This window comes from Spinacia oleracea, chromosome 3 (genome assembly GCF_020520425.1).
Source record: "Spinacia oleracea cultivar Varoflay chromosome 3, BTI_SOV_V1, whole genome shotgun sequence".
NCBI classification, from domain to species: Eukaryota; Viridiplantae; Streptophyta; class Magnoliopsida; order Caryophyllales; family Amaranthaceae; genus Spinacia; species Spinacia oleracea.
The window spans coordinates 118308526-118322005 of NC_079489.1; the positions used below are offsets into that span (position 1 = coordinate 118308526).

Here is a 13480-nt window from a genome sequence, read left to right on the forward strand (position 1 = left end):
ATCATAAGGAATACTTTCAAGAATGAAAGTCTCAACTTATTAATCATGTTTTATTGAAAAAAAGCTTAAAATTAAAACTTGAAACTTGGAGATGGGGTATGGAAGACCATTTAAGGGGGATTCAAGTATGAAACCCCTTAAAGGTTACTCCTTTTGTAAAAATTCTAGTTTACATGAGTTATGAACTCACTAAACATCCTTGAATTATTGAAAAAGCTTGAAGATTAAAGCATATATAGAAGTTAGAAATAATATAACTTAGGGACTCGAATTACCTAGATTTTCTAGGTCGATGCTTCCAAGATATTTTCCTAATTGCTTAAGTATTTAGAAATTGTTTCCTTTTAGAAAGATCGAATTTTGGTGAGGATTAGTACGTTGAGGAGTAATTTGTGAATTACGACGTTAAGTGTTTCTTATTTTTTCTCCTCCTCCATTCATTAACAAAAAGGAGGATTTTATAGGAAAGCGGTTGGAAAAATCCAAAAGGGCATGCGCCGGGCGCAGGCCCTACGCCTGGCGTCGGTGGGTGCACGCGCCTGGCGCAACGCTAGCTGCCAAAGCAAGGACGATGACGCCGTCCTTTTTTAGGTGTGTTGGCAGTTGTAGTTTGTACTTTTTTGAGGCTAGAGGAAAGTTGCTTTGCTTGAAGAATAAGGCTTGGTTTTTACGACTTCTACGCGTCGTTTTCAATATTTTTTTGCAGTTTGAACTCGGTTTTTACGGGTCAGAGCCCGAGATGCTCGATTTTATGGGTAGGTGCCGAATTTGAATTACTTAATGATATTTTGATTGAAAATAGGCTTCAGAGACCAATGGTGATATCCGTTTTGAGAGGTTGTGTTTGGATTTCAGAATTGTATTTTTGGAATTGAACTTTGTACCAAGTTCTAAGATGGGAACGGACTTGGAAATTGGATTTTGGATGATTGTATTTGGAATAATTTCATTGTACTTTAGCAATTGGAAATTCCACTCGAAGTGCACCAACTTTGAAGCTAGGCTAATGGTTTCGTCATCGGCCCTAAGGAAAGACACAAATAAGGTGTCTACAATGATGAATTTATTTAACTTAGAATTTAAATTCTATGATCACAAACATTGGTTGATAAATTATCATGTAACATTACACTTGCTTCTCATGCTCACTCCTTTTTTTTAAAATAGTAATAAGATGGGATATGATGATGAAATACCATCCTTTCTTTTTTTCGAACTGAACAGAGCTTAGTATACTCCGTATCTAGAATAAAAATATTAAAAATTGGAAGAACTCTATGAAATATCCTTAACAAAATACATGAATGGAATATTATTAATTCTAAAGAAACCAATAACATTGTTTAAATGCATGTAGTAATCCACTTGGGTAGAGCCAAAAAAAACATCATGCAAAACTGTATACTACGACAATTACCATATAGCGCACTCAACTTGGACAAGCTGATTTCATCAACTTTATAATAACCAATATTGAATTTGTCCCTTTTCAAAATCAACCTTTGAAAATTTTGGATTCCACCTAAATAGTCTAATTTTCCCCTAATCAATCAATATTTATATTATTTTAAACACGAAACTAAAACAAAACAAAAGTTTCTCTTAATTGTTTGCTCAACTGTATCATTAACTAAACCCTAAATAATGTTCATCCTTGATTTTTTGCAAACATATCATGTATTGTATATTAACAATTTCCTTTACTAAATAATCCTCTTATGTTATGAGCTTATAAGTTATGACAATATGATTGTATTAGGATTAAATTTGTTCATATTAAATCTCAAATAAGTATAACGTGCATAAACACTATAAATATAATATTTTGATACGGTTTTTTTTAAGACCACATGTTGTTTAGTGATCGTGTAAAATTCCAAGTACGCATCGTGCGCATAAACACTATTGTAATAAATAATCACAAAAATAGCATATTCAAAATAATTGACATGATAATAAATATCCCATGCATTAGCACGGGCACAAACTAATTGTGCATTATTAAAATACTAGTCTTATATGCACGCGATGCGTGCGAATATAAAAAAGTAAATTTGATCCCCTTAAGCAAACATACTGTAAAATCCAGATCAAATCACCAATATTAACAAATAACACAAAAATTTCATAATTCTTTTGTTTTATCTTAAAAGAACTTTGACTTCTAAAGGACATACAATAGATGGAAGACACTCTAGAATCTAGATACACCAAGACGGAGACGCTAGAGCGAGCAATCTTGCCCATTTATTTTACTAAAATTTGAGGAAATGGAATCGTTTAAGCTAAGCTAGATAAACCTCAAATAACCCAGCCAAGACAATCATATTTTATGTGGACACTTAACCTCGGAAATTCAGGATGCACAAATAACCCATCAAACTGCAAATTAGGTACAAAACATTAATGCCCAAATTTCTAGCAAAAGATACAGGCACTGGGGAAAGTTCAACATATATGCGAAGAGGAAGAAGAAGAAACATGAAGCTACATTCAAAAAAAAAATAAGCCTCCAGTAAGAGACAATAGTTAGAGAGAAGACAAGGGAAGCATAAAGACTTTGTTGTATTTTCTAAAATCTACTAGTATGCACTTAAGAAAAGTAGGTTCAAAAACATTTTCAACAGGGAATGCAGTTCTTATCTGATTATTTGCTATTTTTCTACCACTAAAGAAAAGGCACCACAATCTTACTAATCTTACACCCACCTCTTCAACTAAAATGCTGGTGCAAATGAACCTCGTCTGAATTCAACCCAAAAGTTCTTCAAACATTAATATGAGTTAATATGAGTTAATATCATCTCGGTCAATTGATTTAAGAGTCCCTAGCTGCATAACTGGACTCTACTAAAGGAGACGTGTCAAAGCCTCGACAGTTCAACATGCATAAGGATACACTTGAACATTTCAGGTACATTAAAAACATGCAAATTTTATAGTGTGGAAGACTTGCAGAGCTTGGCGCCTCAACAGATATGTGACAATCAGACAATGTACACATTTATAGCAAAAGTTTGTGTATCAGTCTCAAGTTCAATATGCAGTTACCTGTTTAGTGAAGCCGAACTTGATAGATAGGTAATCCTGTTAGGTTATGATACATATGAATAAACATAAATCATGCGGAAAAACAATAAAGCCAGGAAACATATTATTAACACATAATCATTTAGCATAATTCAGATGCATACACTTCGTAGCGTGCCCTCCCTAGCTGCGCCCGAATCGAACAAGAACAAGTCTTTAGGACTCCAAGTGTCGTCCCTCCGTAGATAGTCCACAGTACGTCCGGATCCGCCTTAAGCTTGACCAACTAGAATCGCCCTTAAGGTAGTATGAAATTCGGCTATTATGGGGGAAGAGAGTGACTGATTTTTCTTGAAAATCTTACCTTTGAATACTTCAATTCTCGATTTAAATATGTGACCCTAGGCACCTATTTATAGAGTTTATGGAAAGGAATTATAATCCTACTAGGATACGAATTAATTAACTTAGAATCCTAGTAGAACTCTAAATCAATTAATTTATCTTTTAGGATTAGGATTTAATCATATGTAGAATCTCGATAGCTTTAGGATTCACAAACACTCACGCACGCACGAGCCGCACGCCCATGCGCAAGCCTTGCGGCCCACGCACGGCGCACAGCCCCGCAGCCCATTATACGCGCGCGCCAAGGCTTGGCTGGGCCTGGCCTTGCGCTGGGCCTGGTCGAGCTTGGCGTGTGTTTGTTGCGTGTTTGCTTGATGGGCGATGGCCCGGCTTCGTGCTGGGCCTTCGTCTGGCAGGCCTCGTCCGATGTTAATTCGTACGATACGCTTCCGATTAAATTCTCGATTCCGGAATTTATTTCCGATACGAACAATATTTAATATTTCCGATTCCGGAATTAATTTCCGTTTCGAACAAATATTTAATATTTCCGTTTCCGGAATTATTTTCCGATTTCGATAATATTTCCGATTCTGACAATATTTTCGTTTCCGGCAATATTTCCGATTCCGGTAATATTTCCATTTCCAATAATATTTTCCTATACGTACCATGTTTCCGTTTCCGGCAACATCTACGACTTGGATAATATTTATATTTCCGATACGATCCATATTTCCGTTTCCGGCAATATCATCGTTTCCGGAGTATTCATTTCTTGCTTATGACGATCTCAGCTCCCACTGAAACCAAGATCCGTCGATTCCGAATATCCATAGATGGAGTATTTAATGCCATTAAATACTTGATCCGTTTACGTACTATTTGTATGACCCTACGGGTTCAGTCAAGAGTAAGCTGTGGATTAATATCATTAATTCCACTTGAACTGAAGCGGCCTCTAGCTAGGCATTCAGCTCACTTGATCTCACTGAATTATTAACTTGTTAATTAATACTGAACCGCATGTATTAGACTTAACATTAAATGCATACTTGGACCAAGGGCATTATTTCCTTCAAATCCATGACTGAGTAAAACTTTATATCTTATGGAGAGAAAGTTCAGCACACTATTCTCAGTTATCACAACTCCTACACATTATGGCGGCTAAAGTTTGAATTCAAAAGCATTTTGCAATGTACAACGTCTATGGAACACCAACGATTTTTTAGGATTCCAACATAAGTACCTTCATATTTGGAATGCTAAGTCATTTGCACTCTACAACCATTTATTTTGTCCACTTCCTTTCATTTGACACAATTTAGTTTGTTTGTTAAGGGCTCACTAATTATTTTTTCTAACTACTAAAAGTTGGTGTCTCACACTCTCATCAAATAAAAGTAGTACCTAATTATCTCCCATCAAATCCACTTTATCTCCTAAAATTATGTGTCGTGATAAATAGAAACACTAAATTAACCCGGGTCAAGAATTATAAATCCTTTAGTTTGATGGAAACACTAAATATAAATGGAAAACACTAAATATAAGATGTAAACAGAGAATAAAAGTAACATAAAACACATGGAAATCAAACAATCTGTGTCGCAATATCTGTTCACACTTTGCGCCCAATAAAACGAAGCACCTACTATCAGCTAGTTTAGGAGCTAGATACCTTGGGCAAAACCATTATTCAATTTGAAATATTATGCAATCTCAGCTGAAAGTTGGTGATTATTTATCAAATTAATCATTGAAATTAACTCATGATAATTCGAAAAAAATCATCATAGATTGCAATTCGATAATATATATTTAAAACTTTTTTGCAAATTAAATCAATTAGTGTAATCTCAGATTAATTATTTCCACTCATTTTATTTAATCGTTGGAGAATTAGGTTTAAAATTATAAAAATTCATCATCGACTACACACAAAACTTAAAAATTTAGATTAAAACGCAAAATATCGAGATCAGATGGTAGTGCATGTTAAATAGAATTCATCAATTTGAATTCAGACAAATATATTTGCTAAATTAAATTATCATATCTCCTTGCAAATCTAGAATAAAAACAAAAATAAATAAATTAACTAGATTTTTTGAATTGAATAAGAAAAGAAAGAATCAGATAGAATAGTCAATCACCATATTAAAGCATCTAATTGAGATGCTTGTAAGACTGGGGCGACAATTAAAAATCATTACTTTCTGAAGGTTTTTATGAATTTGGAAATCTGGAAATTCCAACTCGGCTGCGTGAAAAATTCTCTCTCCTCTAATACATAATGTAATATTACGAAGAATTATTTGCAATAAAGACTATGAATCGCATTTGATTAAAATAAAAAAGCAGGGATTGATTGTATGAATTACCTGAGGATGAGATCAACGATGAGAGAGAACCGAAGATTTGAGATATTTGAGGGAAGGGAGGAGAGAGAAAGTATTGGAGGGTGAAGCCGCGGAGGAAGTGAGATTACGTTATGTGAGAGATTACTTTTTAAGCGAAGGGTTTGAGAGTAAAAGGAGAGAGGGTTTTTAGTCTTTTCAAATGGGATACCAGAAATGTGATTACCTTATTGCCCCTCAACTCTTCACTTATATAATAAAACTTCAACTTTTGATGATTGAGAACCTTAATGTCCACATAAAATATCTATAATACATGTATTGAGATTTATTATATATGTTAAAAACGTTTATAAAATACTGAAATATTGGGTTATTCGCAAGTGTTGCATGCGCCGAGAGCCAGTATTATATCCGTTTAATTAATTAAAGTGATTAAGTGAAGGCTATAATTAACCAAAAAACGTACTACAAAAAAATAAACAAAAAGTATAGTGGGGACCTTCCTAATGCTCTAAGGAACCCTTGCAACTTTATATGACTTTCTCCGCTTCATCAGAATCCTCAGCCTTTTGGCGTACGTTTTTATTTTCTAAACTTAATATTACACTTTGGACCCAAAAAAATTCAACTTTAAACTCTCAGAATAAAGTTTTGACTTAAATCAAGCCATATTAACAAGATTTGATAGTCTCTTTGTTTATAAAATTAAATAAATCGACTAGGTTTTTTTTTTTTTTTTTTTTGGTGTAAATGAGCCACAAGAGCGGGGATGAGAATCGATCACAGGATCATCTGAAATCGGGATGGAAGCTCTAACCAACTGAGTTATCCATCACTAGGCTTATTTATTTCCTTAAGCAATGTAGATCTTTTATCGAAACAACATTTTGTATACACGTGCAAACATGCTGATTTGTTGTTTCATGTATCGTATGGTGGACTTTATATTGGATCTTGTGTTTCGTACGCTCACAAATGGGATTCATAAAAAGGTCCAAATTTTTTGTCCCATAGTTTATGTGCTAAAACTTATGTGTCACTTCTTTTTATTGGTTAATATTAGTACTTTTTACTGTAGATATAAAAATAAAAGTGATTGACTAATTACAAATATAAACCAATAGAAATAAGTGATACACAAGAGATACACACATTGTCGGATAGAGAATTTTGACTCATGTTTAGATTACTTAAAATTTAAAAAGTTAAAATAATACCAATTGTATGTTGGTTCAGTGGTGATTGGGGCTGGACTTGGTAGGGAGGACCCGTGTCCGATCCCCCGCAACAACAATTGGGAGGGGAATGAAACTTATCCACCCAAAACTCGCCCTGAATCCGGATTATCCCTAAGGGTGAACCGGGTGCTAACACAAAAAGAAAAGTTAAAATAATGCAAGAGTTTAATTAAATAGTGTTGACTATTAAACTTTTATATAAGACGGATTTACACAAAAGACCGCATTGGTGTCATATAAGTTAACAATGGAACTAATTAGTTAGCACGGAAACTAATTAGTTACACAAATGAAACCAATTAGTTAAGCAATAGAACCAATTAGTTAAGCAATCGAACCAATTTAGTTGGTTCCGAAAAGACCGCTTTGATTGCTTAGCTAATTGGTTCTAATGCTTAACTAATTGGTTCAATTTCTTAACTAATTGGTTCTATTACTTAACTAATTAGTTAGCACATAAACTAATTAGTTACACAAATAAAACCAATAAGTTAAGCAATGGAACCAATTAGTTAAGCAATGGAACTAATTAGTTAAGCAGTGGAATCAATTAGTTAACCAATAGAACCAACTAGTTAAGCAATCAAAGCGGTCTTTTCGGTAAGAGAGTCTTACACAAAAATGGCCTTAAATTTATAATGTCTTTGGTTGATACACTTGGTATTTGAAATATATATACACTTTCAATTATTATTTTTACAATATCTCGTTTTTTAAAAAAACGAAGTTTGAACACATTTCACCCCTCCCTTTCAGCAAGTTAGGTTGTTCACTTGTTTGTGTGTTTGTTAGTTAGGAGCACATCTCTTTCTTTGGTGTAGATAAGTAAGATAACAACTACAGAGTATAACATTCGCATTGAACTTTTGTAGGACTATTATTCTATTAAGTGGTGTCATGTTCAAATTTATGAATTTTAGTCTTATGAATCAATAAACCAACCTAGGATCCAAAAGAAAGTGGAAAAAATTATCATACATATTTTTAGATATTTACAGAAGATATTTACATATTTCCATGAAAATTATGTCAAAGGCTAAATATAAATAATAAAAGATGGAATTTTTTTATTTGCAATTACCACCTTAAAAATTTTCAACTTTGAAAAAAAATAAAAAAAGTATATATATACTGGAAAAAAAATTAAGGTGGTAATTGCAAAAAGTAAAAAAAATTCCATCTTTTATTATTTATATTTAGGCTTTGACATAATTTTTATGGAAATATGTAAATATCTAAAAATATCTACTGTAAATATCTAAAAATTCTAAAAATCTCTATTATATAAGCCAGCTCCTGAGAGCATTTTAGTAACTTGAATTTTCGTGTCCACTTGCAAAAAGACAATAATACCCTCCCCCGTTTAATAGTTAATAATTTAAGTGGAGCGCTAAAAGCCGCCCCATTCATTTACCCATATACCCTCCTATATTTACCCTCCCTTTTCAACAATTACCATCCCCATTTACCTTTTACTTTCCCACCCCAATCTTGACCACCACCACCGGATATCACTGTCGCCGGAAACCAACGCCGGGAACCACCGCCGGCTGCCACCGCCGGCAACCACCGCCGACTGCCACCGCCGGAAAACTACTTCGGCCACTGCCTGCCAACACCGCCATCACCAATGGCCGATTCATCGCAAGAGGTAATTTTTTTTTTGTTCGGAATTTTTTTTAGGAACTTATGAATTTCTAGCTTGCACCATGGTACAGGCTTATGAATTTCTAGCTTGCACCATGGTACAGACTTATGAATTTCTAGCTTGCACCATGGTATAGGATTATGAATTTTAAGCTTGTACCATGGTGCAAGCTAGAAATTCATAAGCCTGTACCATGGTGCAAGCTAGAAATTCATAAGTCTATATTATTTACGTTTTTGATTTTTGCATTTGATTTAATGTTATCGGAAAAAATAAATAGAGACTTATGAATTTTGAGCTCCAACCATGGTATAGGCTTATGAATTTCTAGCTTGCACCATGGTACAAGCTTAAAATTCATAAGCCTATACCATGGTGCAAGCTAGAAATTCATAAGTCTGTACCATGGTGCAAGCTAGAAATTCATAAGCATGTACCATGGTGCAAGCTAGAAATTCATAAGCTCCTAAAAAAAATTCCGAACAAAAAAAAAAATTACCTCTTGCGATGAATCGGCCACTGATGATGGCGGTGTTGGCAGGCAGTGGCCGGAGTAGTTCTCCGGCGGTGGTTTCCGGCGGTGGCAGTCGGCGGTGGTTGCCGGCGGTGGCAGCCGGCGGTGGTTTCCGGCGACGGTGATATCCGGTGGTGGTGGTCAAGATTGGGGTGGGAAAGTAAAAGGTAAATGAGGATGGTAATTGTTGAAAAGTAAGGGTAAATATAGGAGGGTATATGGGTAAATGAATGGGGCGGCTTTGAGTAATATGGGGCGGTAACTAGTAAGCCCCTAATTTAATAACAAATTATTTAAAAAGGAAAGGAGAAGAAACGGCTATCCTAACCCCCAAAACCTTCTCTCTCTCTTCAGAAAACCCCCAAAACCTTCTCTCTCTTCAGAAAACCCTCTTCCTTCAAAAAAAGAAAACCCTCGATCTCTCTCAGTCTCTCTCCTCAAAACCTTCTCCTCTCTACCTCTGAGATCGGATTCTTTTTGTTTAATGGAAAAAGTTTAGGAGAATCCACCACCGTCGGCTCTTCCGGCATCTCCTAAAACTCCACCGTAAACCTCCACTTCAAGCTCCTTGGCGGCGGCAGCAATGGCGGCTCAACTTGCGCGGAGTCATGGGATTGCTGCTTGAATATGCATGTACGCCGATCGAGAAAAGCCAGATAGAGGGGACTCAATCATACAAGTTAGTTTTCCCCCAATTTATTTATTTCTGAAGTATTTTAATTAAAAGCTGATTTGATTTTGAATTTGATTTTCTGGGTTTGGGCAGATTTGGTTGTTGCAAGTGCTGGAGATGATAAGAAGATTACATTGTGGCGTAAAAATGGGCAGATTTGGTTGTTGCAAGTGCTCGAGCTCCACAAGAGCCTTTACCACACCGATGATGTTCCTCAAGGTACCTTTCTCTCTCCTAGGGTTTTTGTTTTGATTTTTTGTTTTGTTATTTTATCAAACCCTAATCTCTTCCCCTGTAAATCTGTCACCTAAGCTTTTGATTTCTCCTCCATTGTTAAATCCTCACTCCTCTGTATTTTCTCCAAAACGACGTCGTTTCTTCGAACCACGATGGTACATATTTCTCTACTAATTGATTAAGCTTTAATTTTTCAGCTTTGTTTTAGAAATTAAAGTCGTGTTTGGGTGATTACAAAATGTAGAAAAAGTGATGATGGAACAAGAAAAGAGCTTGGAGATTGGGAAGATTTTTTACCTCTGTGGTCAGCCTTCCGTCGAATTCTTCTTGCATGATGGTAATACTACTTTTGCTCCTTTTTTGAAATTTTAATTTGTTCTGCAATTGGCACTTTTTTTTTTAGCTTCGATTTTTTATACGAATTATTTTATTTTGACAATGTCTATAAATTTGATGGTTAATTAGTAATGTGCAGTTAATTGATTTAAATTGTTGGGTTTTATGGGCATAATGGAGAATTTCGATTAGATTATCTAAAATTGATGGTTAATATGTGCAATTAATTTGATGGTTAATAATGTGGTGAATTATGTTAATGCTGAAACTTTGAGGTATAGTTGCTTATTTGGATGATTGTTAGGGAAATTGAATGAGTAGCATGGGATTGTAGCTAAAGTTTTTTCTTTAAGAACACTGATTGATTGGGATCTTGTTGAGCGGATAGATAGACTCGAGGAAAAATCTGAGAGGGCTTGGCTGTGGACATAATGTTGAGGAAAAATCAATAATTTGATTTGAGTTCCAGATTTTGATTTGATAGAAGGAAGATAGTTGAGGAAAAACCAATGATGGCACCAATCAAAATAGGATTATATATTATTTCCTCTTCCTAAGGTGAAATACTTTGATTCCTTCATGTCAACGAGAACAAGTCCGCGCTATTGGCAGTGAACTCGGTACTTCTCTTAGGGTTGAACTACCCTTTTTTTTCTTAGGTCACAAAGACTTTCGGCTTCAGAAGCCAGAAATGAGTTTTGATTTAAGAGTAGATGAGAAATCGGATTCAAAAGTGAATTGTCTTGGGAGTTTTTAACAACATAAATGAGTTGTATTTGTGAAGGGGATCTGTTTCTGAAGTCACTTTTTGCACATGCAATTTCCTGCAGTATGCTTAACATTGGTGTTATCCCAATTCCACCTGGGATTAACAACATATTATCATATTTGCGTAGAGTTCACTAAATTGATCTTAAGAAAAGATAATGATATGATAATGGCAATTTGCCAAAAAAGATCTTTTAAACTTCAAATTTCCGAGAAGAGTACCTTTCTTGAATCTAATCCGTTTCATCACTCCTTGATGCTCATGACTTTTCTTTGTTTATTTGTAGGGGTACTTGATGCTAGCGATAGGTCAAAACAAAGCAGAAGTGAAAAGAAGAGCCGAAAAGCTATATTGAAATCTTGATTTTTCGTTATGATACATTAGTTGTAACAATACAATTTTAAGGTTTTTAATAATTTCGCACGCATCGCGTGCATATAAGACTAATATGTATATAGGGGAGAGAACCGGTAAAAACACCACCTTATGTAAGAACACTTTTACACTCTCCATGTTCTAAATTTGTTCAACCATGTTTTAAAATTTCAAGTTCATGTTCTAAATTTATTCAACCATGTTCTAAATTTATTCAACGATGTTCTAAATTTGTTCAATCATCTTCTAAATTTATTCAAGCATGTTTTAATTTTTTTTCAACCATGTTCTAAATTTTTAAACTCATTTTCTAAATTTATTCAAGTATGTTCTAAATTTATTCAACGATGTTCTAAATTTGTTCAACCATGTTCTAAATTTATTCAAACATGATCTAAACTTATTCAACCATGTTCTAAATTTAGAACATGAGAAACTAGTCAACACACACTATATATATATAGTGTGTGTTGACTAGTTTGATTTGCAGGTTCTCATATGTTTTGATTTCGAAGAATCGATTAAAAAATCAATTGAGAAATCGATTGAAAATTGCCGATTAAAATTGATTTTGAATTGAGAAATCGAGAAATGAGACTTGCTGGATTGAAATTGCTGATTGAAATTGCTGGATTTCTGGTTCGATTTGACCGGCGAATTTGTTCGAGCGGCGAGCGACGACGAGAAGTGACCACCGCGAGAAGGAACCACCGCGAGCAGTGGCGGCGATTGAATTGTTGCGACCGGCGGCGATTGAATTGCTGCGACCGGCGGCGGCGAGAGGCGAGAGGCAATGGCCGGATGTCGACGGATGTTGCTGGTGGCTACGAGCAGCAATCGCGGGACAAATTTTGGGCAAAAATCACTAGCAATTGAAGAGAGAAGAGAGAGAAAGTTGTGAGAAATGGAGAGAGAGAGAGAGAGAGAATGCCGACGAGGAAGAAGAAGGGGTAGTCTGCAGATGGAATTACGAATATGCCCTTACTATCCTATCAAATTTGGGCGGTTATATTTGTTTTCATCCTACGGTCTAGAGAGTGTTCTTACCGTAAGAAGTGTTCTTACCGAGTAAAGTGTTCTTACGAGAGTCTTTCTTTGTAATTGTGTGCAACTTCGACTAATGAAATTGTGTCTTACCAAAGCGCACTTGTATTTCTGTTCTATGAATTTCTTCCCATATGTAACCACATTAAATGTGTATAACTCTTTTCCTTTCTCGAGGAGAAGCTTAAGAGAGAAAACATAGGATTTCACCAAGAAGTATGTCTGTTAAAAACACTAACCTCTTGAAGTCATCTTACAACTTTGAATCTAAATCGAAAAGAAAGCGCACTAAAGGTGCCACTATCGAGAAAGAGGTCGAGTGTGGACATTTTATGCGATTAGGGTAAATAATAATACTACTACCACCACTATTAGACCTTTAATAAAATAAGTTAACTAATCGATTTCTAAGTACTATATGAAATTAGTTATCCATACGTTGTGATTTATACTTGTACAAAATATGCAGGTTGTCAACTGTAGGTGCTTGAGGCACGCAATAGCAGATGGTTCAGGCAGGACCTTTTGTTATATTGAGTGAGTCGAGATTATTGAGAAGAAATAAGAAAATTCAATTTAATAAGAATCCCAAAACCATTTTCTAGTCTTAAAATTAAGGATTGAATTTGGGTGAAAGATGAACAAGAAGGAAGGGGAAGAATCGTGGAAAAAATGGATGGAAAACAAAAGAAAACGAATAAATGGGCCCTACTAACGAAAAACTTAACAGTTTCCGTGAGTGGTGATAACTTTGAAGGTTTGTGATTGTATAAGACGGTAATTTTTAAATAAATTAAATTTTATAAGGTGATAAGTTTAAAGAAGTAGCTTTATAAGATGGTAATTTTTAAAAAATCATAACTGAAAATGTAAGATCATTTTAAAATAGAAGTAGTAAGATG

General features: G+C 34.9%; 3 non-coding genes across 3 annotated transcripts; all 3 read right to left on the reverse strand.

Moving 5' to 3' along the window:
• Positions 1–5096: 5096 nt before the first annotated feature.
• Positions 5097–5186, reverse strand: LOC130471175 (small nucleolar RNA Z196/R39/R59 family). The gene has a single exon (XR_008931837.1). It is a non-coding gene; the product is annotated as a small nucleolar RNA Z196/R39/R59 family (small nucleolar RNA).
• Positions 5187–5356: 170 nt separating this feature from the next.
• LOC130471171 (small nucleolar RNA Z195/SNORD33/SNORD32 family) lies at positions 5357–5445 on the reverse strand. Its single transcript, XR_008931833.1, has one exon. It is a non-coding gene; the product is annotated as a small nucleolar RNA Z195/SNORD33/SNORD32 family (small nucleolar RNA).
• A 68-nt stretch (positions 5446–5513) lies between these two features.
• On the reverse strand, positions 5514–5601 carry LOC130471220 (small nucleolar RNA U31b). The gene has a single exon (XR_008931881.1). It is a non-coding gene; the product is annotated as a small nucleolar RNA U31b (small nucleolar RNA).
• Between the last annotated feature and the right edge of the window lie 7879 nt (positions 5602–13480).